The sequence below is a fragment of the Sminthopsis crassicaudata genome, chromosome 3 (assembly GCF_048593235.1).
Source record: "Sminthopsis crassicaudata isolate SCR6 chromosome 3, ASM4859323v1, whole genome shotgun sequence".
In the NCBI taxonomy this organism is placed as follows: domain Eukaryota; kingdom Metazoa; phylum Chordata; class Mammalia; order Dasyuromorphia; family Dasyuridae; genus Sminthopsis; species Sminthopsis crassicaudata.
Window position 1 is genome coordinate 320,828,270 of NC_133619.1, and position 25,156 is coordinate 320,853,425.

The 25,156-nt window shown below is 33.1% G+C and overlaps 1 protein-coding gene across 41 annotated transcripts in view; it reads right to left on the minus strand.

Moving 5' to 3' along the window:
* ZBTB20 (zinc finger and BTB domain containing 20) overlaps positions 1-25,156 on the minus strand; it is a 1,031,727-nt gene that overhangs the window by 600,597 nt on the left and 405,974 nt on the right. For all 41 annotated transcript variants that reach the window (XR_012488076.1, XM_074301247.1, XM_074301259.1 and 38 more), the window contains one exon: positions 5,815-5,890. The gene's annotated coding sequence lies outside the window, so the exon portion shown is untranslated. The remainder of the gene's footprint in view (positions 1-5,814; positions 5,891-25,156) is intronic.

Consider the following 25,156-nt stretch of genomic DNA (forward strand, 5'->3'; position numbering starts at 1 on the left):
TAGGAAAATTAGATAATTAATTATGACTGTATTCCACATGAACAGGAAATAGGAACGGTCAATTGATAAACACAAAGTAACCTATTACTGTTAACATTTAAAATTAATCCTAGTGAGATTTATTTTCTGGACTCAATAACTATCCTTATTCCAATTAAATGCCCTGAACAGTAATTGTAGGGACTTTGACAATTATACCAAAAAGATGATTGATTACTATGTGTAATCACGTGCACTTGGGCTGAATTAACTTCAGCTTATTGATTCACAGGAGATCAGTTCCACATAAATTTTAGTTGTAGTAAAGATCAAATATTATGTTTAACTTTTTTTTAAACTTTCAATTTAATTTAATTGATTTAACTGTAATTCTCTTAAATCCAAATATCTCTTCTCTATCTGTATAGTTCAAATGTAACAGGTCATACTGCAAAACAAGTCTAGCGACTTTTCAACACAGAAATCCTTTTAAAGAATTACTAGTGATTAATAAGGACTGATGATAATTATGATTTATAAATAATGAATTTTATGCTTCCAGGTCCCTATCTACTTTACATAATAAAACATAATATTGGAAATAAGACTAAAGCAGCAGTCAGGCAATCTGTCAGTCTGTAAGCATTTTTTGACTACCTTCTCTTTTCCAGAGTATTCTAGATACAAAGAATTATAAAAAATAATCCCTGTTCTCACAATATAATGGGTTTCAGGGAGACAACAGGAAAACGATTACTTATAAACAAGAGATGGAAAAATGGAAATAATTAAGAAAAGGAAAGCATTAGCATGAAGGGAAATTGGGAAAGACTACTTACAGAAGGTGGTATAATCAATGGAAGGATTTTGCCAGTGAGAAAAGAAAGAGCCAAGCCCTATTTTAAACAACAAGTACTAAAAAACAAAATATAAAAACATCCACTAACCAACCAAAGGAACTATAACAATTATTAACTTAAGAGGAAATAAAATTCATCTGACCTTTTTTTGGAAAATTGTTAGAGATCTACTTTAGCTTACATAGACAGAAAGTATGTTCTGAAGTGTCAAGTCCTTCCTGGCTTTGAAAGATTTCAACCCAAATACATATTACAAATAATATTTTTCTAGAAGTATAAGAGTCCTCAGATGCTGTCTAGACTGGCATCCTTATTGTACAGATAAGGAAACTGAGGCCCAGGAAGATTGAATGACTTGTGCTATTAAAGCTATGAATGTTTTATACTATTTTTACTTTTCAATATTTCTGACCTTGACTAACCCTTAATCTAAGCTAACACAGAGATGTATATTTACATATTCACATTTGCACATATAATGTGTAAAAGGGTATATACGTATGTATATGTAATGATATGTGATATGCACGATACATAATATCAAATAAGGGCTTTATGTTTATGTGTAAATCAATTAATTTTTGTTTTACTATAAATATCTGGACTCTTATGAGATCCTATAAATTTTTCGCAAATTCCAAAATAAATCATATACAAACTTAAATTAACTTTTCTCAATGCTCGCAGGATATTAACATTTATATTTTTGTAAGAGAAATTAAACATCTATTTATAAGTCCAGGTAATAATGTTTCAGAAATGCTGGAATCTAGAAGTCCTTTGGACTATACACTTCAATGTTAACCTTTTCTGTTACCTTCAAACACCATTCTGTATATGTGGTTAAATATAAAATAAAGATACAAGTTTTAACATTGAAATGAAACAATTTGATTTCACAGACTTTATACATTGAATTTACTTACCTCTGAATAAAGAACAGAACAATCAAATGATGCTTGGGCTTATTGATACTGTATTGTTTCAAGTCAAAAAACCAAGATGAGTTCTAAATTTATGCTATAAGTGTAACATGTTTCCAACAGTCATGGCAAAATAGAAGAGGATGTGACTTTTAAGAGCTAGCAATATTACCACAAAATTTTTGAAATACAAGAAAGGAAAGTTTTCTGCCACTAAGGCAATAAGATGATAGCATTCTCTCAAGATGGTAGAGACAGCTTGGCACAGTAGAGCCAGGCTCTAGACTCAGAGGACATGGACTTATATCCTACCTCTGACACTTGTCAGACACAAGTCATTCAACCTCCCCGGCCTCACTTTCCTTATCTGTACAATACAGATGTCAGACTAGATGGCTTCTGAGGACTCTTATAATTCTGGATTTAAGATCCTATGTAGTATAATATTATAAAAACATATGCTATTGTTATTGCAGTTGGGTTGTCATATCCCTTTGTAACACTGGGTAGCTAGGTGGCACGGGAGACAGTGCACTGGCTCTGGAGTTAGGAATACCTGAGTCCAAATCTGGCCTCCAATACTTATTAGCTGTGTGACCCTAAGTAAGTCACTTAACCCTCTTTGTTTCAGTTTTCTCATCTGCAAAATGAGCTGGAGAAGGAAATGACCAAGTCATTCTTGTATCTCTATTAGTAAATCCCAGGGGGGGTAAGGAAGAGTCAAAACACAACTCAAACAACTTAAATAATAAACAAGTGTAATACTCCTTTGGATTTAGGCAGGGAAGGGCTATAGAGATTCAGATAAAGGCTCTCTTAGATCAGAATGTAAGATGCTTTTTCATTTTCTATAGAACCAGAAATTCCTCTGATTATCTACATCTCTATTCACTTCTCCATCTTCCTTACATAGAGAAGATGTTAAGGCTTTAGAGGTACATTTATTATTATCATACACACACACACACACACACACACACACACACACACACACACACACACTCCCTATGACCACAATGACTTAACTTCCAAACATCTCAATGTAGTGACTGAAGTTTGTTCAGGAGGGCAAAAATGATGAAAAATGAATTTTGGGAAGAAAGAAAGAAATATCTTTAAGATTAAAATAATGATACTTATGTGACTAAATGGCAAAAGTCACTAAAGGCAAAGTCAAAGAAATTGATAGTTGAGTAATTTGATTTGAAATATTAAAGCTTCTCCAAACCCTTTTTTTTTTCAAAGCTTAGAAAAAGTTTTCTATGATGGAAATGATTCCTGGCAACGCTGACATCCTTTCACTATGCATGATGCCCACATTTTGGAAACCTGAACTCTCTGTCACATTGGCTCTCTTCTGGTAACTGGTTTCATTATGCCTGTATGCCCAATTAACCTAGCGAAATTGCTAATGGTCTTCTGTCCATTTCATACATCATTGACAAGGGTAATCAGTCAACAAAATAAATTTGCCTCCATGTAATATGTAGGCCCAGTGAATGTACAATGTCATAATGAATGATTGGGGGTTGGGGTGAACACTTAGGAAATCACAATTCCAAAAACAACTCTTAGCATATGGATCAACTGAACATTCACCTTAATTTTTATTTTAGCATCTAGAATTTAGCAGGCCTCAAAGAAGAAAACAATTTTGGTTGTGACTGATAACTTATATCAGGCATCCAGAGAGATCTAACTCTCAGACTCCAAGATGACTTTTACAGTTATGCCATAGAATAGATTAAAACAAACCATTTCCATGAAGTTTTCTCATATTTAAAATAGAAATGGGTTTGCAAAGTTCCTTGAGGTTCTTGGATCTTTTTATCCCAAATTAAAACTTATGATCTCAGTTTTGCCCCAAAGGCAAAGTTTTATGACAATTTTTATTTGAATAAATAGGAGTCCTAACTATAAAAGGTAGTAGTAGTGAGAATATAGAAATGAGGGGTGGAAATTGGAAAATAAACTAAAATAGCTTAGCATAATACTTGGCACATACTTGGTCTTAATGAAAGTGTATTGATTGGCTGAGTAGATTTGGAGCTCTGATTATGTGCTAAGAAGTGAGGACACTAAATCTAAGAGAGGTCAAACTGCTCTGATTTCCAAGAAATGTTGTGGCCTAGTTCTGCTTTTCACATAATGAAGTTAGAAATTGCACAAATTCTCCCTGGTCTCCAAATCTCTATTCTATGGCCATCCTGAAGCTTCCCTTTAAGTCTGACATAGCAAATGAACTTTGGTAGTTAAAAAATGTATACTATCTATACTGGCATCAAATGATATTTTTTTGATATTCTTTTGAATGACAGGCTCTGTTGTGTAGTGAGATACAGGGCAATTCCTATTTAAATTAACTTCAGTAATACAAGTTACATGTCAGAATTGCTTCAAACCCTACTGCAAACAATACTTAGTACAGGTGGAAAGGGAATGAGAACAGAAAGACTGGTTAGTTAATACATGGCTGAATTTCGGGAAAAGTAAATAAGTTTAAAAAGAACTTTTCACTACTATATGTCTTTGGCTATATTTTTCTAGGTGTGATCTCAGTCATACAAAACCAACTTTCTACTTGATATCCAAAGGTTCTGATTCTCAGGGTAAAGGTAATGGCAATTACTATCTTTACTTCAAACAAAAGCTATGACAGTGGTGATCCTATGCTGCCTCTGTTCCATTTCTAATAGAAAATGACATTTGCCAGAATTAGACAACAAGCATAGTTAACCAATTCAGAGATTCTTCAATGTATATACTCAATACACAATATGGAGTTTCACACAATCCACTCTATTAATACTGAACAAGCATGATGGAATAAGTCAAAATAGCAGAAATGGATTAAATCATTTTGTTGTTCTTTACTAGAAAAGGACAGGACCCCTTTCAAAGCCACTGTGTACTGTTCAACTAGTACAACAACAAAAAATCAGTAAAGAGTGACTGGAGGATTTTGTGGTGGTTTCCTCCCCCTATAACTTCCCTCACCACTTCTACCACTACCACCATCACTACCATTACTGCCATCTAACTATAAACATTTTAACATTTTATACTGAAAAATAAAACTGCCACTTGAGAAAGACATAAGCTCTGGATTTCATTACCAAACTGTACATTATGATCTTTAAAAACAAAACAAAACAAAACAAAACAAAACAAAACAAAACAAAAAAAAAAAACAGTTTGACTTTACATTGTAGTATTTCACAACCTTTTGGTGCAAAATTAAAATGCTTTCCCTCCATCCAGCTATAAACTTTATTTTTTTTTCCTACCCTGGGCGTCTAAATCTTTTATATGCTAGGGTTCTATTCACTGCCTGTTATTCAGACTTTGAAATCCCAAATGTTAATTGTTCTTCCAAGTACATTGACAAAACAGCAGCTAAATAAGGGTAGGCCAGACTGTGGTAGACTCTGACATGCATTTATGGAACAATGGGGCTCTGAGAGACAGCCTTGTAGCTCACAGGAAGACATAAGATGTGCTATTTTGACTGCTTCAAAGCAGAACGGGGAACACACGCACACAAGGGAATTATGCTTCTTCTTAATTCTGCCCAAAGTCTTCAAGATAGCTGAATTCTATTGTGATGTCATCAAGAACTTTTTGTTTCTTTTAATTTCCTTTGCAATAAAGGACAACAATTTCTAATGACATCACAAAGGAAAAATTGATGTCACCATAAATCTGCTACCATCCATTATCATTATGTCAAATTGTAGAAATCTTCAACAATGGGATAACTGAAAATATATGTCTCCATACTGAAACCATATACTATCCCTACTGCAATTCAAATCAGTGAACAGAAAAAGATCAACAATTTGGGATTGATTAAAAAAACACCACATTAAAGATTTATCCCAACAAACTTTAAAAAAAAAAAAAAAAAAGTAATTAAAGCTTATAAACCCAAGTGAGGATATTCAGATGGCTAGCCAGCTCTGGTTACTACTACAACTATTACTATTAATGCTTTTATCTTTTAGGGGCTAGTCACAGAAACAAGGAGAAAGGTACAGGAAGTTTTTACTTACAAAAATATAGCAGAGCTCGATCTTTTCTGTTTTTAAGGTGCAGCGATTTCAGCCTTTAAATGTAACTTCAGGCAGTCTGAAAAGAAACAGGTTAAAATCTCTTTCAGTTATAATTGGTATTTCAGATTTAATTAAAAATTAAACTTTCATAATGTTTCACCATCCAAAGCAATGCATTATCAGTCAAGCATAGCTTTTTTTTTTTTTTTTTTTTTTTGAGGGAAAAAAAGAAAGAAACTCTCTTCCCAGAGTAGTTTTGTAAAGAAAAGAAAGAATTTAAAGAAAAAAGAGGCAATTCTGAATATCAAAATATACCTCAGTGTTAAAGACTTTAAATGATATGGCTTGGGAAGTCTATACTTCTGAATTTCAAGAACATTCTGTCTTATGCTCCATTTTTAAGGAGGCAAAGATTTCACATCTTAAAGATTATTAAAAATGTTATTTTCAGACAAAAAGAAAGAACTGTTAAAAAAAAAACAGAAAGCACATACTGAAATAAATTTATTATTTAAACTTTAACCAGGAAAAATTTTAGATTTAAATCATTGCAAAAGCAATGGATAGAATAGATCTAAACTAACACATTTAATGAGCCAAACTAGACTTGGCAATGTGTTGGTTAGGGTATCGCACATCATGTTATTCCTGTTGTAAAACTTTAACATATACAGCTACTGTTGTTTAGGACTAAGACAGAGTGAATAGAAAGATATTCAAGAGATAAATCAGACTACCTAGTTTAAATAATTGATTAAAATTGCCTTGAGTTTTTGAAATTAAAAAAAAATTCTAAATTTCAAAATCCATAGGCTGGATATTAAATTTCCAAGACTAATATAAAACTACTTTTTTTTTTTTTTTTAGTAGTAGTACACATTCTTCTCTAGTCTTTCCCAGTTAAAAAAAATATCAAGAAAGTAATCATTTCTAAATCAAAGCATTACTATTTAGGATTCCAAATGAGTAACATGACAATGTTTATGGGGGGGGGCAGTACAATTTTTTAAAAATTTTCAATGATCTTATTATTTTGCTTTTTTTTTTTAAAGAAGTAAATGTTTTGCAATGCTCTGCTCTATTTATCTTTTTATATGTTACATATTATCTCTACATATTAGAATATGATAATAAATCATGTATGTTATAGGCAACTAAAAAGAGAACATGCTTATTGATCATTTATGGATTTTTTCTTTTTCTCTTTAATTATATATTAAAGTATATGTTAACTGTGATTTCACTGACTATATTATATTGTCTTTGTGTATTTTGTGTATATAATTTATATGTATACAACAAACTTAAAATGTTCCAGAATCATACACCAAACCCTATGAATGGGGTTTAGATTTTGTGTGTGTGTGTGTGTGTGTGTGTGTGTGTGTGTATGTGTGTGTTTAAATTATTGACAGTGACTTTAATTCAACTTTTCCCTCTATTTCACATATGCTTGAATTAAACTAAAAATGTGCCAGTATATAGAAGACAGAAATTATGGAGGCGTCACCAGGGACAACTGAATGAGTGGAGGGGAGTGAACATATTTCCTTATAAGGTAACAAAACATTCATGAAAGAAACTGACAAAAATAACTCAAGCTCAGAAAATATATGGTATAACAATAATCCCCTGATAAATGATTCAAAAGCATAAAAATTATCTACCTCTAGATAAATTTGCATCGCCAGCTGGCACTGTTCTACTCACCAATTAAATATGGTGAATGAATATGACCCACCAAAGAGGGCAAAGAAGAAGAAAGGATAAGGACTTAGGTTATGGTTATACACAACTGGTTTGACTAGGAATAAATTAATTTAGTCCCTCAACCAATCTATATGATTTTTTAAAAAATAAATTGACCAAGTATTTTACTAAATTGCTCTGCTTATTCAGATGAAATGATAAAGACACTTCTGTGTATAGTAGATGTATATAATACAAGTATTTTTTCACTTTCTCTTCCTTTTCCTTGATTAGTCTCTCTTGTTGTACATTATTTTCTTCTATTTTCATTTCTCTCTATTCTTTTTCTTCACACTCATTCTTTTTTACTCAAAGAAACAATTCCAAAATCATATTCTTTTCACCCTGGGAGAGGAAACTTGGACACAAATATATCCTCATTCTAAATATCTGCTCCCAATATAAGAAAAACTGATAACATTTGGGAAAGTAGATCATCACCATCATCATCAGTGATAGCATTCTTCTGATCGTAATAAAATAAGGATTACATTTACATTTGACCCCATCAAACAGGACCACAATAAGAATATAATAATAGGACTATTACTATAGCACTTGGGCAAACGACTAAATAAAACAGATGGATCCTATTCTGAGCCAGAACTCAAAAAATACAGTAGCCAACTCACTGTTGGCGACTACATATTTTGGCCCAGGGATGGGGCCTGGAAGTGGGGCCAGTTGTTCTTTCATATGCATACAGTTCCTCTAATGGCTTCTTCAAGAGAAAGGCAGTAATTCCGCCTCAAAGTAGCTGAGTAGAGTGCCTTTATTTGTTATGCAGCTATAAGGCAAGATATCTGAGTTTTGGAAGATGTAGGGTAAAATTAAGGACATTTTCGCCTTGGAACTTAATTTGAAACACTCATGAATCCATCATATTCTTCAAAAATTACCATGTACTATTCACATTTGCTAATTTAGAATGACTGATAAAATGCTTCTTATCATTCCATCTTTCGTTGCCATTACTTCTACACTATCCCCAATATCTGGAAAGTGTTTCTATCTTCTATCTCCTAGAATATCTAGATTCCTTCAAACTCAGCTTAAGCGCCACCTTCTACATAAGGCCTTATTTGATTCCCCCCAATTTACATTGTATTCCTCCTCAAAACACTGCCAGATATCTCTTCTGTAAATGTATATATGTCTTCTCTGGAATGACATAAATTCTCTGAGGGCAAGAATTACTTTGCTTGTGTATCATCAAAACCTATTTCACCACCTGGAACACAATAGATGCTTACTAAATGTTTGTCAAGATAATGTATGGCTCTTAGCCTTGCAAATTTCAAACTCAGGCAGCAATATCACTTTTATCAATCTCAACTATTGGCAAGATTCAATGAGTTAAACTGTACCCAAGCTACGCAAGTTACATTGGGAGACAGCTTGATAATCAATGCAGACTAAAGCCCTAGTGAATGATCCTTTTGGCAGAAGTCTCTTACCTATCAAGTTGCCACATTTTGCACTTATACAAGCTTTTAGAGGCTTTTCAGGGGGACATCAAATATGGCACACTGTAGAAAACCAACATTGAGGCCAAAAGGACATATGTAGACAAGCCTACAAAAACCAACAACTAAGGATGAAATGAAGTTTCTCACTGGATTTAAAAAAAAAAAAAAAAACTTTCTAAAGTACACAGACAGTTGTGAGGATAAGATTAGGTAATTACCTATCTCTGAGAAATGAACAAATAAATCTCACTAAATCTAATAGGTTTAAATAAATCTCATCAATGCCCTCTTAATACTGTCACTGTCACTGTCTCATGTAGTCATTTATTAATATTATTTGCCAGATAATGTGCTAAAATCTGGGAATTCAAATACAAAAAAGAATGTTCCTGCCCCTAAGGAGCTTGCTATCTTATAAGAGAAAAGAAGATGCAAAAGGAAACTGAAAGGGGGAAAAGGAAAGGTATCCAAGACAGGGTCACAATGAAGAATTTTGGAGGAATAGCAGATGATAATTGAATTATATTTTTGACAATTCGCTGATAGGCAGTTAACTCATCCAGGCCTAATTCAGTTCTACTTTAAGAAGAAAAGTAGAGAAACACAGTCTGTTATCAACAGAAAAGGCTCATTTATAATATTTTCATTCCATTTTGTTAGGGAAGCTTCCTTCTCTTAATTCTAGGCCACCAAATTGGCTTCACTATCAACTCTCTTTCAAGAAAACACATTTGGTCTAATAAATTAGAATTTCTAAATTCTCTTTGAGCTTACTGTGGGTAGAGATTGTTTCTGTCTTTGTGCTTGTATCCACAATACCTAGCACAGTGCCTGGAACATGGTAGGAGCTTAATAAGCTTAAGAAATACTTGCTGGTTGATTGATTCAAAGGTTATCAATGCAGAAATAAACTCCTTCTGCTTCATATTAACCCTGGTAATCAATAATTACTCATTATTTCAAGTATGTTAAGGATTCATTATTTATTCAGTATTAACACTGCCTCTACTAATGCAAATCTTCAACTCTAATCTTTCACAGAGAGTTTTGAGAAACTTTGAGAGAAGTTTTTTGCTGGAAAAACTTATCATTTGCTAGCCAACCTTCTGGAAATGAACATCTTTGGACTTGGCTAGTATGGCCTCAGAAGAGAGACATACAGTTCATCACCAGGTTTGTATACAAAGACTTTCCAGCTTAGCAAGACATGCCAGAAGCTACATATTCTACTGGCAAAGGCATCAAGGACCCAGGGTTACCTCCATGCCATGATGAGCAGGATATTAGTGGCAGAACCACTCACACTATTAATCAAAATTCATGAGGAAGGAAAAAAAGGAATTTATAAAATGAGGTACAGAAAGGAGTGAAATATATGCTTAAAATGATAAATTTCAGATATGAGTGCCTCCAAATATTAGATTATATTCACATTCTTGAATGACAAAGATCCATTCTGGTATTTCTTTCCTGGTAAGGAAGATGACCAGATTAGTCAGCCAGAGTTTTAGAAGACATAACTATATTCAAATTCAAAATAAAATATACCAATGAAAAATTTATATAATGATACTTTCAAGAGTAAGGCAGATAGAAAGGTTTCTAAGATTGATCAACAGACTCCTGAATAGGGAAACTATCAGGAGTAGAGAAAAGGAAATAATAAATTTGTATAAATTTATAAAAAATAGAGAATAAGAAGCTAGGAGATACATGATTCCTTCCTCCCCCAAGTTACTTATAATGAATAGAGGCTTTATATTAAGTTTATCTGTAGAATGTGGTTTCTTTACCTGGGATGTACAGTTCTCAAGACAGATTTCAAAGGGTCCATGAATATAAATGGAAAAAAATTATTACATCTTTATTTCTTTTACTACTACATATTCTTATTCTATGCATTTAAAAATGTTATTCTGAGAAGGAGATCTATAGGTTAGACTAGCCTGCCAAAGGGAGTAAGAGTCTCTGTCTGTCTCTGTCTATCTCTCTCTCTCATACACACACACACACACACACAGAGAGAGAGAAAGAGAGAGAGAGAGAGAGAGAGAGAGAGAGAGAGAGAGAGAGAGAGAGAGAGAAGAGAGAAGAGAGAAGAATCCCCTTCCAAATATATAGACTGATACATTTGGTATGCAAATAATTTTTAAATATTAGTATAAATTTTCTGATAGTTTAGAAATGCCATTAATCCAGCACAAAATGGTGTGTGTGTAGGGAGGTGGAAGGCATGGTGTTTATAGTTTATTTAGTAATATCACTTATACATTCCTCTTAAAATCAAACCAGGAATTAGAATAATAGGGATATTACAAGTCAGGGTGAAAGGTCACTGGCAAACTCAGGGAGGGAAAAAAAAAATCACCAAACAATTTATATTCACTTTATTGTTGATGCATTTTTTAAAATAAAGCTAATCTTTAGAAAATCTTCATAAATAGCCAAGTCCCTGTTTAGCTGTTTGCTTTTTGTTGTAAAGTCATTTTTCAGTCGTGTCTGACTCTGCATGACCACATTTGGCATTTTCTTGACAGATACTAGAGTGGTTTGTCATTGCCTCCTATAGTTCATTTTACAGAGGAGGAAATTGAGGCAGAGTTAAATGACTTTTTCTAAGATCACAGAACTAATAAGTGTCTGAGGCCAGATTTGAATGCCAGAAGATGGGTCTTCCTGACTCCATATCCAGCATACTACCAGTAGTTACTTTTGGTAAGTACCAGCTTACTATTTATGCCCTTGCAAGATTTGGGGCACCATCTCAAAAATGGATTCTCACAGGAAACCATAGGACAGGAACAAAGTTGGATAACAGAATCATATGGAAATAGCTACATAGCATATATCTATATCTCTGGTGGCTTAAGCCAAAGTAACTAATTAATTCTTCTTTCAGAAAGCTGTAAATGTATGTCATAATTTTGGTCTGCTATTGCTTTCAAGAAGATTCCTTAGAATCTTAGGCCCAATAGTAAATTAATAAGATTTCATGAAGTATTTAACTATTGATAAAAAATCACTGACTATAGGAGTTATTTTAATTCATGGATCATTTATGATACCTCATATCTGTAGATATACAATCACAGGGTCAGAGATTTAGTACTGGAAAGGGCATTAAAGTTCAGTTAGTCAAACTTCCTGACAGAAAACAAATGGCTAATACTGGGATTGTTGTTCCCTGGGATACCTGAGTCAGATTAGGCAGGCAATGTAGCACAGTAAAATAATGATGTCACTGGGGTCAGAAGATGACTGAATTTGAATCTGAGAGTTACTAATTATGTGATCCTGAGCAATTATTTAATCTCTCTGAATCTGTCCTTCCTCATCCTTAAAATGGCAATAATAATTAGCTAATAGAGGTATATCATGACATTCCAATAAAAGTTGAAAGTATCCACTTTTATTTATCTAAATCCTTTCCCCACTTCCCCAAGCCCAAGATTTGCAAAAAGGAAATTATAACCTTAGATAACTGAAATGATTAGAAATAAACAGCTTTGAATTAGGAATTGACAGGCTAGTTCTAGTCTAAAGAAATATTTTGAAGGATCTGCCAATGATCCTAAGCGGGTACCTCTTATTAACTGAGATCAGGGCATATCACACTTAATTTATTTCCACTGTAATGGATATTTATTTTATTTATATTATTAGTTATTAACCCATAGTCATATATGTAGAACTTGAAGAGATCTTATTGGTCATGTAAACTACCCCCTCCTAGATCCTGGAAAGACTAATTAAGTTGAGCAGAGATACCCAAGTATAAAGTAGGAAAACTGGATTCAAACTTCAAATCCAGTGCTGTTCTACAGTGGCCATTGTACCAAAATGTCACCATTTATTAAACTTCTAAAAATTCAAGGCAAAAATATTTACAGGTAGGCCCTCATATTTCCTATTCTATACCTAAAAATCTCTCCAACAAAACACACACACACACACACACATCTGAAAAAAACAACTTAAACTATCTCTCTTTCTATGGTCTCTGAGGAAGAGGGGCCATTCCTGCCAATAGCAAGTTCTTTGCTGGATAAACTCTATTGTCTGTTTCTCTTGTCACTCCCTCTGTCTCTCCCTTCAATCTGCTCTATATATTGGCTCTTATGACTTCTAAAACACAAAAATATATCTATTGTTATAGAAAATAAAACAAATCAAAATCTTCATATGTCTGTGGCATCCCTTCAGACTACTATCTTACATTCTTATTCTTATTCCCTGTCAGACTCCTGGAAAGGACTGTCTAGACTTGCTGCCTTGACTTCTTCACCACCCACTTATTTTTCATTCTATTGCAATGAGGCTTCTAATATCACCATTCACCTGAAGTTTCTCTTGCAGTGTAAGTCTATGATGGCATATCCTGAGATAACAAGATCTTGTAGGGAATGTGAATGTGCATATATGTTTTTGTAGAATTAGAGAAGCAAAGGGTAAGGAGAAGGAGGACAGACAGCAGGCATGTGAAACACTTCAAGATAGCCCTACATATTAAAATCATGATTTACATAATAGATAAATCAGTGACTAATAGTTTGATTTAAAAAAGAATTGAGTAGGAAAATAGGTAGAATCGCTGTCTTTTTTCATAGTGTTATGTGTATAGTAGATATTAAAAATGTACAGAGTATTAACTGTTTAGAATATCTCTCTGATGCCTTTGTAATTAAAGAAGCTTATTTTCTAGAACAGAATCTAGAACAGGGGTTCTCAAACTACAGCCCTCTGAGGACATTTATTTGGCCTGCCGGGTTATGGCAAATGGGCTGAGGGGCGGAGACAGAGTGTGAGTTTTTGTTTTTACTATAGTCCGGACCTCCCACAGTCTGAGGAATAGTGAACTAACAGTCTGAGGGATCCCCTATTTAAAAAGTTTGAGGACCGCTGATCTAGAATATCTATTCTAGTTACATGCTTTACATGTACAGTATCTCAAATATATGTGCATATATATATATATATATATATATATATATATATATATATATATATATATATATATATATATATATATATCATCTCTCTGAAATGTCAAACCAGCTTATTCCTCTGATTGGTGAACCTATTAGTTATTATTGTTTTTGTTTGAAAAGTAAGAAACTAACCAAAAACTCATATATTGTAAAAAGCAAATGAACTCTCCATGGTCACATATCAATCTGAGGTGAAATGTATTACTGTAATAGAAAAAGGATTTAATTTGAAGTCAGATGACTTACTTCAGATCTTTGCTATACAACTTACTCTATAGTTACCTTCTCAACAAGTCAGCTTTTTCATCTCTAATGAGGAGTATACAGTTTTCATTTCTATATAACTTTAATTATCATCAGTCCCAATCACTCAGTGGCATTCTAAATATGTGGTAAAATTCTACGGTGCCTGTGTGGTGAGTAATATTGGTATGTGAAAAAGAACATATGAAACAACTTCAAAGTAATAGTTTGAAGTAGTAATTTAAACTTTCTATTTCAAAGTCAATCTTGATAATGAATAGACAACAATAGTTGCACAGGGGGCAGCTAGGTGGTGCAGTCAGGAGCACCTGAGTTCCGATCTGTTCTCCAGACACATAACACTTCCCCTAGCTGTGTGATTCTGGGCAAGTCACTTAACCCCAATTGCCTCAGCCAGAAAAAAAAAAAAAAAAAAAAAAGAAAAAAAAAATTTTCTTTTCACCAAATCCCTTAGAGAAGATCTTAGATTCCCCCCCCCCATTAGAGTACTCTGAGTCTTCCTGAGTTAATATGAACAATAGTTTTCCAAATCATTAATAATAGTGATTATAGCTACTAAAGAACCAGCAAAAAAAAAAAAAAAAAAAAAAAAAAAAAAAAGCTCCCTACCAAAGTCGTTGACACTGTCAAATAATTTAACATCATAAACAAAGAAAGTCAATAGAAATGATCTGAAAGAAAATGTAACATCATCTGTTTTGCAGTTGACCCTTAAGGACCACTGGGTTCTTTCCATCTACCTTACAACTGAAAACACTTTTTTTCTCCTCCCTCTCCCTTCCTTTCCCTTGCTTTCCTTTCCCCTCCCCCCATTCCTTACTCTTCCTCTTCCTCCTCTTTCTCCTCCTCCGACTCTCTTAAATAAATGCCTTTTACTGATTGATTGATTCATTCATTCATATAACTAGTTAGTCTAGTAAATATCATGATGAATATACTTATATTAAACTAGTTCTTTAGCAGTTACATAGCAAAAAAAAAAAAAATTTCAGAGAAATCTTTTAATCACAATCCAAAAACAGATGCTACTTAAGAGTTTGAGAGTTTGATAAAAAATATTTTTAATTTGGTTTTTAATAGTAAAAAATTAACTTCTTTGTCCCAATGATTTTTGTTTCAATTGAAGAGGAAAGGATCCATGAGTGCAAAATTTAGTTTATCCTTATGGTCTCTAACACTGTGTTTTAAAGTAGCTATCTTATTCTCTATACGTTTATTTTAAAATATTTCCTTCCCCTGAAGAAGTGAGATGTTTTGGTTGTATAAAATAACTCTGTTCCCATTCTAACTGTATCCTTGCACAAATTGCTTTATTTTTGTCATTTTCAAGGAGAAAAAGAGTTGACTAGTAACCCTAATATACATTTAATCAATGAATGAGCTATAGAAATTTTCTTTGTATTTATTCTTTTCTGTATTCTCATTTGGATTCTTTCCTGTATTCTCATTCCCCTCGTGGCTCAAATAGTGATTGTAATATAAGTTAGGATTAAGTAATCAACTCTCAACTAGGTAATCTTATCTGCAACTGTTACTGTTTACAAATATCTAATCTTATGAGATCTTTATCCCAGTATTTTATACATTTATGTATATTTATGTATACAATGTATGAACGTATACATTTATACATACATAGATTTTCCTATGCTATCATTTTATATATGCCCAAGGAATATAACTAACTTTAACACCATAAGACACAATTTGATGTTATATAGATAGGGTTATGTGAAATTATGTCTTCTAAAAATTCCCAAAGAAACATAAGCATTAGTCCTTTCTTTAGACACCAATGTCAGAGGCAGTTCTGCTGAACTGGCCAATGAAAATGAAAATTAGCAAGGAAATTTAAATATTAAAAAGCAAAACGATGTATTCTATAGGCAAATTATTGTTTAGATTATCCTCCATTTTAAAAATGATGGACACTACTGCTCAACTCTACTGTTAAAAAAAGAAGCATTTGTGTGCCAGAAATGGTCAGGTGCCAGGACTTTAAACTTTGAAATGAAATAGGACTTTCTTTCAAAGAGATTATATTCTATTAGGAGAAAAAAGTGTACAAAACAAGCATGTATGAAATAAAAATGAGTCAGCTGAGGTAGGGATACTGGGATTTCAAGAAATGTTGGTAAGAGATCTTCAGTGAAATGGTAAGGATGAAATTTTTAATACTTAAAAAGTGAAAAGTGGCATAAAGTTTTAATGCTCAGTTGTCAAGAGTCCAATACCAATTAGACTTGAAGTCTACTCTCCTTCTATGAATTCTGCTCTGTTGAATTACATTACATCCTCCAACTCAGATCATCTTCAGTACATAAAATTATATTTAAAAGTGCACATACAACCTACTATAAGTAGGAGGTTTCAACCATATATTCATATAACTTTCATACTCATTCTGGCTTAACAACAAAATGCACAGTATATCACTGTGTGTTTCATTAGGGAAGTTGTTTCAATAGAGTATCAAGTTGAGCAGATAGAGAAAATGTGCTGAGTATAATTTATTTATATTTTAACAAGACCTTAGGCAAGTGTACCACACAGGAAGCTAGAGGCTAGAATTGCATGCCAGATAAAAACTGCTTCAGAGTTAGGAAGCTAAAAGTGTTATTTAATCAATGATATTGCTTCTCACTGGTGAGAGAGATTTAGCAGATTCTACAGGGATAGGTAGTGTGGTCTGTGACCAACATTATTCAAAACAGTCATTAAATATTGAGACATGGATATAAATTTTCTAAGTTATGGTATATTTTCAAAGCACAAGGCTAGATGATAAACTGAATACTAAAATTTTAAGAACGGTGGTCACAGAGTAATTGCATTCTTGATATAGGATTGGTGGTACTCATTTTCCATACTCTACCACTTCCCACTTAGAACCCCCTCAGTATGCAATAGGATGAAATGCTATAAGAGGGAAGCCTGGCACACTGGAAAGATAACTGGATTTCATTTATTTATTTTGAAATCAGATATTCTAGATATAAATTCCAGCTTTGCTACTTGCTACTTGTGTGATTCCAGGGATGTCATTCAGCGTTCTCAGGCTCAGGTTACACATCTATAAAAAGAATTTATATTAGATGCAGCCTTTTCATTTTACAGATAAGAAAATAGATTCAGAGAAAATCAATAACTTGTCCAAAGTCAAGTAGTAATTAAAAAAACAAACAAACAAACAAACAAACAAAAAAAAAACCAGAAATCTTAACCTAGTAACTGTCTCTACAAGGAGAAATTATTCATTTCTTATCCAAAATTTATTTTTCTACTTTGTTTATTAAGATATTACACCACACCTTAAGGATTGTCATACTTTAAAAACAAAATAGAAGAATCATCCAATAATTAAAGTGCTTTTAAGTAGAAATCAGAACAGGAAGAGCCTCTGGTCTAGAATTCAATGTGCTGAATTTTTCACCTGTGTGATATGAAAGAGGCTATCACAGAAAGTTTTTGTCATTTAATGTGTGCTATATATCAGCATTATGGGAAGTATTTCCTCTAAAAACAAATGGACAAAAATAATAAAGATCTGTCCAGTTCCTAATGATTTTTGTATACCTAAGGAAAAGGAGTGGTAGTGCTATGAATATGCAAATGGCTTGGTCACTTATGGTAAAATACAACAACAAAATCTTAGGCAAATCACTTAATTTCTCAAGGCTGTGGATTTCATTATTAATTAACTGAAAGAGATGGACTAGAACTCTGCAGTCCCTATGAAGTTCTACTCATGACTTGTTTATTCATTTGACAATTAGTCCTACTGTGGCATTTTTTTTTTCTTCTTGTTTTATACTGTTATTAAAATTTTATACTTTTATTTAGCATTGTATTGATGTCTAGTAAAACCTGTTAAGAATATAAATTACTTGAGGGCAGGGAACCAAGTCTTATTTTTCATTGAAATAAGTAATTAGAGGGGCATCTAGGTGACTCAGTGGATAGAGCACCAGCCTTAAAGTCAGGAGGACCTGAGTTCAAATCAGATCTCAGACACTTAACACTTCCTAGTTGCGTAACACTGGGCAAGTCACTTAACCTCAATTGCCTCAGCAAAAAAAAAAAAAAAAAAAAAAAAAAAAAGTAGTAATTATATGGTCCTTTAAAGCACTGCTTTAGACATAACAGGTATCAATCAAGTCAATGCGTCTGTACCTATTTTAAGAATAAGTAATAAGGAAGCCAAGCCTGAAAGAGCTCAAGCCAGTCAATAAGTTAGTTAATATACTAGTGTCAGGTAGAATGATGAGCCCTTGTGGCATGTTTAGTTGTTTTTCATTTGTATATATGACCCCATTTGTGTTTTGGGGGGCGAAGTTACTAGTTTGCCATTTTTTTCTCCAACTCATTTTACAATTGAGAAAACTGAGGCTAACTGGGTCACACAATTAAGAAGTGTCTGAGGACAGATTTGAACTCAGGAAGATGAATCTTCCTGTCTCCAAGCCTAGAACTCTATCCATTGAGCCATCTAGTTGCCCTCTTATGTTATGAAGAAAGGCCAAAAAAAAAAAAAAAAAAAAAAAAAAAAAAATCAGACCCTATTCTTAAGGAGCTCACATAAATAACTTTTGATTTCATTATAAAGTCAGTCCTAAAGGAAGAGGGCTAAAGGATTTTGTGTCACTAGGCCCTTAATGAATATATTTTGAAATTTCTATGTTTTTTCAAAATCAGACTAAAGAAAGAATAAAATGAAAGTTAGAATAGCAGCAGAATGAAAATGACAATGGGCAAGACAAATTAGCATGGATTATTACAACTACTGAAGTACAAGTTAAAGTAAGTGAAAATTCATTAAGAAATCAAATATAAATCTGAGAAAGCACCTTTCCAATACAATGTTAAAAATAAGGTTTATAATACACTTTCAAAAAGTGTCCAAAGAAATTCTGCAAAGGCGTTGTGAAGTGGTTTGCCCTATCACATTGCAATTTGTCATATCACATAACAAATTCTAAACTAGAATTGCAAATTACATTTTTCTGATTACATGTATATATATATATATACATACATATGTATATATATATACACACACACATACATATATATAGATAATAAATGCATATTTTGAAGCATTCTCTATTATTCCAGATGTTCCTAGTCAGAATCTTCAAACTTTCCCTTTAGATGACTGAATAATTTATAATATAGTTATAATTATGCATGGCCTTTGTTTAAACTGAATTTTTCTGAGCCACAAATATTATAGTGTTGTATAATGCTGTCTAATGTATAGTTATAACATCCAACCTCAGGAAAAAAATTTTTTTAATTAAGTACTTATTTATGCCTCTCTATATGGTATACACTCAAAGATAAGAATCATATAGTAATAAAATTATTTTCCTTATTCATATGGCATTATTGCAGGCCTGAAACTATGAATTTCTTAATTTTTCTGCACCAGAAACATCCATTTATATTTGATCTTTTTTTATTTTTATATTATATACTATTTCATATGAATAAAAATCATATCAAATCACCTCTCAAAGGACTGAATGCCTACACCCATAATGTTCTACAAATCCTTTCATCCACCTGTTCACTAAAGTTCACTTGTGCTGATGGCATCTGTTTTGGCATCAAGTTCAGAAATGTTAGACTTAGAGTGCTGATACAGTCCATTTGGTCAATACTAGAGAAGGCACCTTCAACTGAGTGTGACCAATAGATTGCGGAATGCATTTCATTTTCACAACATTTCTGCTGACCATGAGCTAAAAACAGTGTTTCATAGAAAATATCTGAAACATTGACCACACCTGGCATTCAGAATATGACTCTGGATAAAACTTTAACTTTTCATGAGCTCTTGAAAAAAATGAGCTGCCAAAGTCAAGATATGCAATAACCTTCTAAGTAAGCTTGCTGGCTCTGTATCCAGCACCAATGCACACACCCTCCAAATGTCTGCACTCACCATCTGCTATTCAACCGCAGAATAATGCGCTCTAGTCTGGTGCTGCTTGGCATGAACCAAGATATTCAATGTCCAACTCCATTCAAACATGTGCACCATATCAGGAACCTTATGACACAGTCCTTGCCATCAGTGTGGTGTTTCCTGGCCCCACTGAACCTCCATCGAGTGTACGTGACACTCCAACTGATCGATGCAATGCATGCCAAACTGAGTATGGATCCCTCCAGTTTGCCTGCAGCTCACCATCTATTAAGACATGTACTTTGGCCTTATCTTCTCTGCCAAAGTATGTCCATGGAGCCATTCTGGCAAAAGTAAGAGTCTCTATCAATGTCAATGAACAAGTTCCTTTCTGTCGACCTTACCATCTGTCCCCCTGTTTTTCATATACTATATTCTATGTGGACGTTGATGAAATAGGTTTCCATCTGGCCAAGGTCAAGGTACAGCCAATCTTTACAGATGGGGTCAATGTGAATATCCAAACTGCCCTATGACCAAACACAGGAGGATATGACTGACAAGTACTCTTTGTGCAAACTTATTCTAAAAAAGTCTGATAGCAGAAAACAGCAGATGAAGAAACTTCTGCCAGAGTATCAGAGCTTCACATCTGTTGGAGAATACTGAATTGTCAATTTCACTACATGCCCCCCAAATTTTTCATTTAAACTTTCTTTTTTAGAAAAATCCCTAGAATGGTAGAGTATAAATTATATTTCAATTTTAAGCATAAATATTCCTTTAGAATTTATATAGTATCTTTAAGGTTTGCAAAGCATCAACACCATGTTGTACCTTCACATGCAAGTTAAGTGGTATTTTTTCCTACTAGTCTTTCTTTATTGTTGTAAATAAGTGTATCCCTTTTCACAAAAAGCAAATTAAGTTTCTTTCAACATATTTATTGGTCACACTTGCATAGATTTTAATTCCCCTTCTTTGAATTTCATGTGCTATGTATGTTTTGAAGGTTATAAAACAAAAATATTTTCACTATTCAATATATATGAGTATATATAATATGTGCATATATATTCACTATAATCTACACAGAATAATGTAGTTATAGTATCTTAATCTGAGCTTGGAATATGGCATGTCAGGGGCAGCTTAAATGGTCCAGTGAACAGAGCACCAATCCTGAAGTCAAGAGGACCTGAGTTCAAATCCAACTTCAGATATTTGACACTTCCTAGCTATGTGACTTAACTAGTCTCTTAGCCCCAATTACCTCAGGAAAAAAAAAAAAGAGAATATGGTATGTCTATAGATATTTGGTATTGAATAGTATTACACCAACAGTTTTATATCTGTCTCCTCACACATACTTTGTAAACATTGCAACAATTTTGTGTTTCACCTAACCTTTCTTTTAGACTTCACTTTTCTCATCCACAAAATGGAGAAAATAATGGTAACTTTCATTAGAGTACAGACATTAAAATAAAATATTACATTAAAACTAAAGTATTCCACCTCATTTTATATCATACAAAGAGTAAGATCTACAACATATGAAAAGTGCTAGTACTATGTTACTCTTCCATAGCAGTTCAGTGATCATCCTTTTTCTCCATGACCAGCAAAGTAGCATGCCAGAACATTTTAATCAATCAGCCAGTCATTCAATCAATATTTATTAAACACTAATATGTGCTAGCTGTTGCACTAAAGGCTGGTGACCCAAAAGGAGGCCAAAAAACCCTATAATCTAATGGGGGAGACACCAGGCAAATATATACAAAGCAAGGATAAAAAAGATGTATAGAGCAAGCAGGAAATCATTAACAGTGGAAAGGCACTAGAATATAGAGCTGGGGAAGGCTTCATGCTCACCTACTACTTATCTCCCCAATCTGGGATTAGTCAGGGAGACTTACCCTCACTAAGGGTATCTTAGTGATATCAAAAAATAGCATTTACAAGGTGACAACAGAAATACTAGAGGATTGCTACAATAACCTAAGACCTTCATCAAGGGCAAAGTGCATAAAAAAATTCAATCTCAACCTCCATCAGCTTCTTTGAAGGCTGTGAATCAGAGTAAATTCTTATGACATGTAAGAAAAGAAGAATGGGAAGTGGCTGCAGAAACTCTCCCTAAAGAAATCATAGAAGAATTAAATGAACAGCTATTTTTAACACTTTCTGGATTACTATACCTGGTATTCTTTCATCTCACACAGTGCTATAGAATTCCCTGTAATGCTTTGACTTACAATGTTCTGGCCTAATCATTTGACTAATTTCTTTGAGGTTTCCTGAAAATATGCTCTTACCCCATTTTGTATGGGAATTCTCCCACAGATTAACACACAGAATGAGAATTTGGCCCATGTTCTATATAGGCTCCATTGAAATGTGGCCACCTGAGGCATGCAGGGAACATATCCAGCTGGCACATCATGTGTTGCCCTGGAGTAGAACACAATGAGAAAAAATTTTGGCTACAGATAACCGAACAGTCCCTTTAAAGACCCCGATTATGAAATAGACTCCAGCATTATCAATGTTCCATGATTGTAACAGGAGCCAGAGAGACCGCTACTTCAAAGTTCGCATAGAAAAATGCAGTCATAAGAAAAATCAGAAACTCTTCACTACAGAAATATGAAAAGGCCAAGCTTATCACACCAAAATTAGAATAACACAGATCTAACTGCGAGAGTCTCTTTCTGAGAAGTCTAGGTGCTAACAGAGACTTAATGATTAAGCTACACAATAAAAAGTAGTAAAGGTTGTAGTATGAAACAAAGTACAGAATTTTAGTACTATGTCCATATATAGTATGAACATAGTATAATATATATAGTATACATATATATACAGAGTATAGTATACATAGTATGTCCATATTATGTAATTATTATAATGATTACTGATTTAATAAGAAATTATTTGTATGAGCTGAAAATCAGACCCTTGAAAAAAAGATGCATGCATGTATAAATATTTGTTGATTTAATTTTATCTCAATCCTCCCATGTAATTTATTCAAAACAATAAATCCATGCATCTGAATTGTGCTTCTATATGAAACAATTCTGTCCATTTTGAGTCCTTTTTTCAAAATACCAAAAGTGAATAAAGGGCATAATGTGGTAGTCTTTTGCCAGTTTTTGTCTTATAAATCAAAGCTGTTCTTTTAGTTACATGTGCACATAGGTAGAGTATGAAATCCAGTACACTTATTCAGAGATGCAAACTTCAAACAAGTCCAAATGACTTGTAGAGATTCTAACCTTAATCATGAAGTACATTTTTGAAAAAAAATTTACTGAGGTTGAATAGGGATGGCTAATAAAATATCTTCAATGAAACAGAAATGAATGCAGCATATATAATAAAGTGATTGTTCCACCCATCCCCATCATCATTGATGGACAATGGAAATAATATAAAAATTGTGTATGAGTCTTAAGAGATTTGTTATAACAGTGATAATCAACATGTACTTGATATTTAATAAAGTATTTCCATACACATAATTTCATTTAATCCTAATAACCCTGTGAGGTAGATAGCCCAAATATTCTCTTTGTATTTTAGACTAAGAAACTGAGGCATAGAGAAATTAACTGAATAGCTTCAGATCATACAGCTAACAAGGGATAGAGCTGAAAAATTAAAGTCATGTCTCTCTGACTCCAAGTCCAATGATTTTTTCAGCAGGCCATGCTGCCTCTTTTAAGATGTCTGCTTTATGATGTCAGCAGAATGAGGAAACCAATTACAGCTGCATTTCACATTTGTGTTTACTTGTTATGTTGCATATGGATATACCAAAAACCAATGAAGAGACACTGTGTTACAAACACATCCTGGAAATGAAAGACAGATCCCATCTATCAGGAGAACCAGTTGATAGTATTTTTCAAGACGGAATTTGACAGTAAGCGAAACAAACAAATGCAATGGTTGAAATATGCCACTGCAGCCCCTCGAGCTGTCACTCAAGAGGCGTTTTTATATCATTACTCCAATGTCATGTTAATAATAAAAATTCTGACTATTCAACAAGTTTTGGTGACAATTTACCAGCATTTAAAAATCAACATCTAGGTGGAAACCTGTACTCTGCCATCATATATCTCTATTTGGACTTAAACTTTTACTAACATGGAGTTAATTTACACTCTTTACAGTAGCTCAAACAAATAAAATATGCCTAGTAGAAACAATTCCAAATTTATAGACTTAAAGATTTCTAAATATAAAGAACATATTAATTTATTAACTTAAATTAATTAATTTATTATATAATATATGTTATTATATTATAAATTGATAATATAATAAATTAAATTTATTTATTTATTACTAAATTAATTGTAGTTACAATATCAGTAAGAGAATCCTAGAACTTTAATTTGATTGTTAAATCACTATTTTTTTTTCATCCTTGACCTATCTTTGTGCTTCTATAATTATAAAAGGATAGAGTTAGAAGGAATTTTATAGTACATTAGTACATCCCCTAATTTCACAGATAAAGAAATGAGCTCCAGAAGGAAATGATTTGCCCAGGATGACACAGCTAATAAGAGGTTCAGAGATACCAGACTAGAAATCAGGTTTCTGAACATCAGATTCAATGCTAATGAACATGCAGGCTCACTCTAAGATAACTCATCATCATCATTACTATTGTCTACAAACTATGTTAAAAAAAAACAGGTTTATAGACTATTTTTTCTTCGGGGAATTTGGAGAATATATTGACCTTTCAAACTCTAATGATAATTAAAATTCAAATGTAAAAAATAAGCAGTATAATTTTAGCTAGACCTTCCTCTTTGCTGCCTGAAATCTACACTGCCAAAAAGCTAACACTGTTGGTCCCTGATCTTCATATCTAAATATTGATTCTTCTAAAACTTGTGTTTTGAAACAGTTTTCTCCATTTTAGAACTACAGGT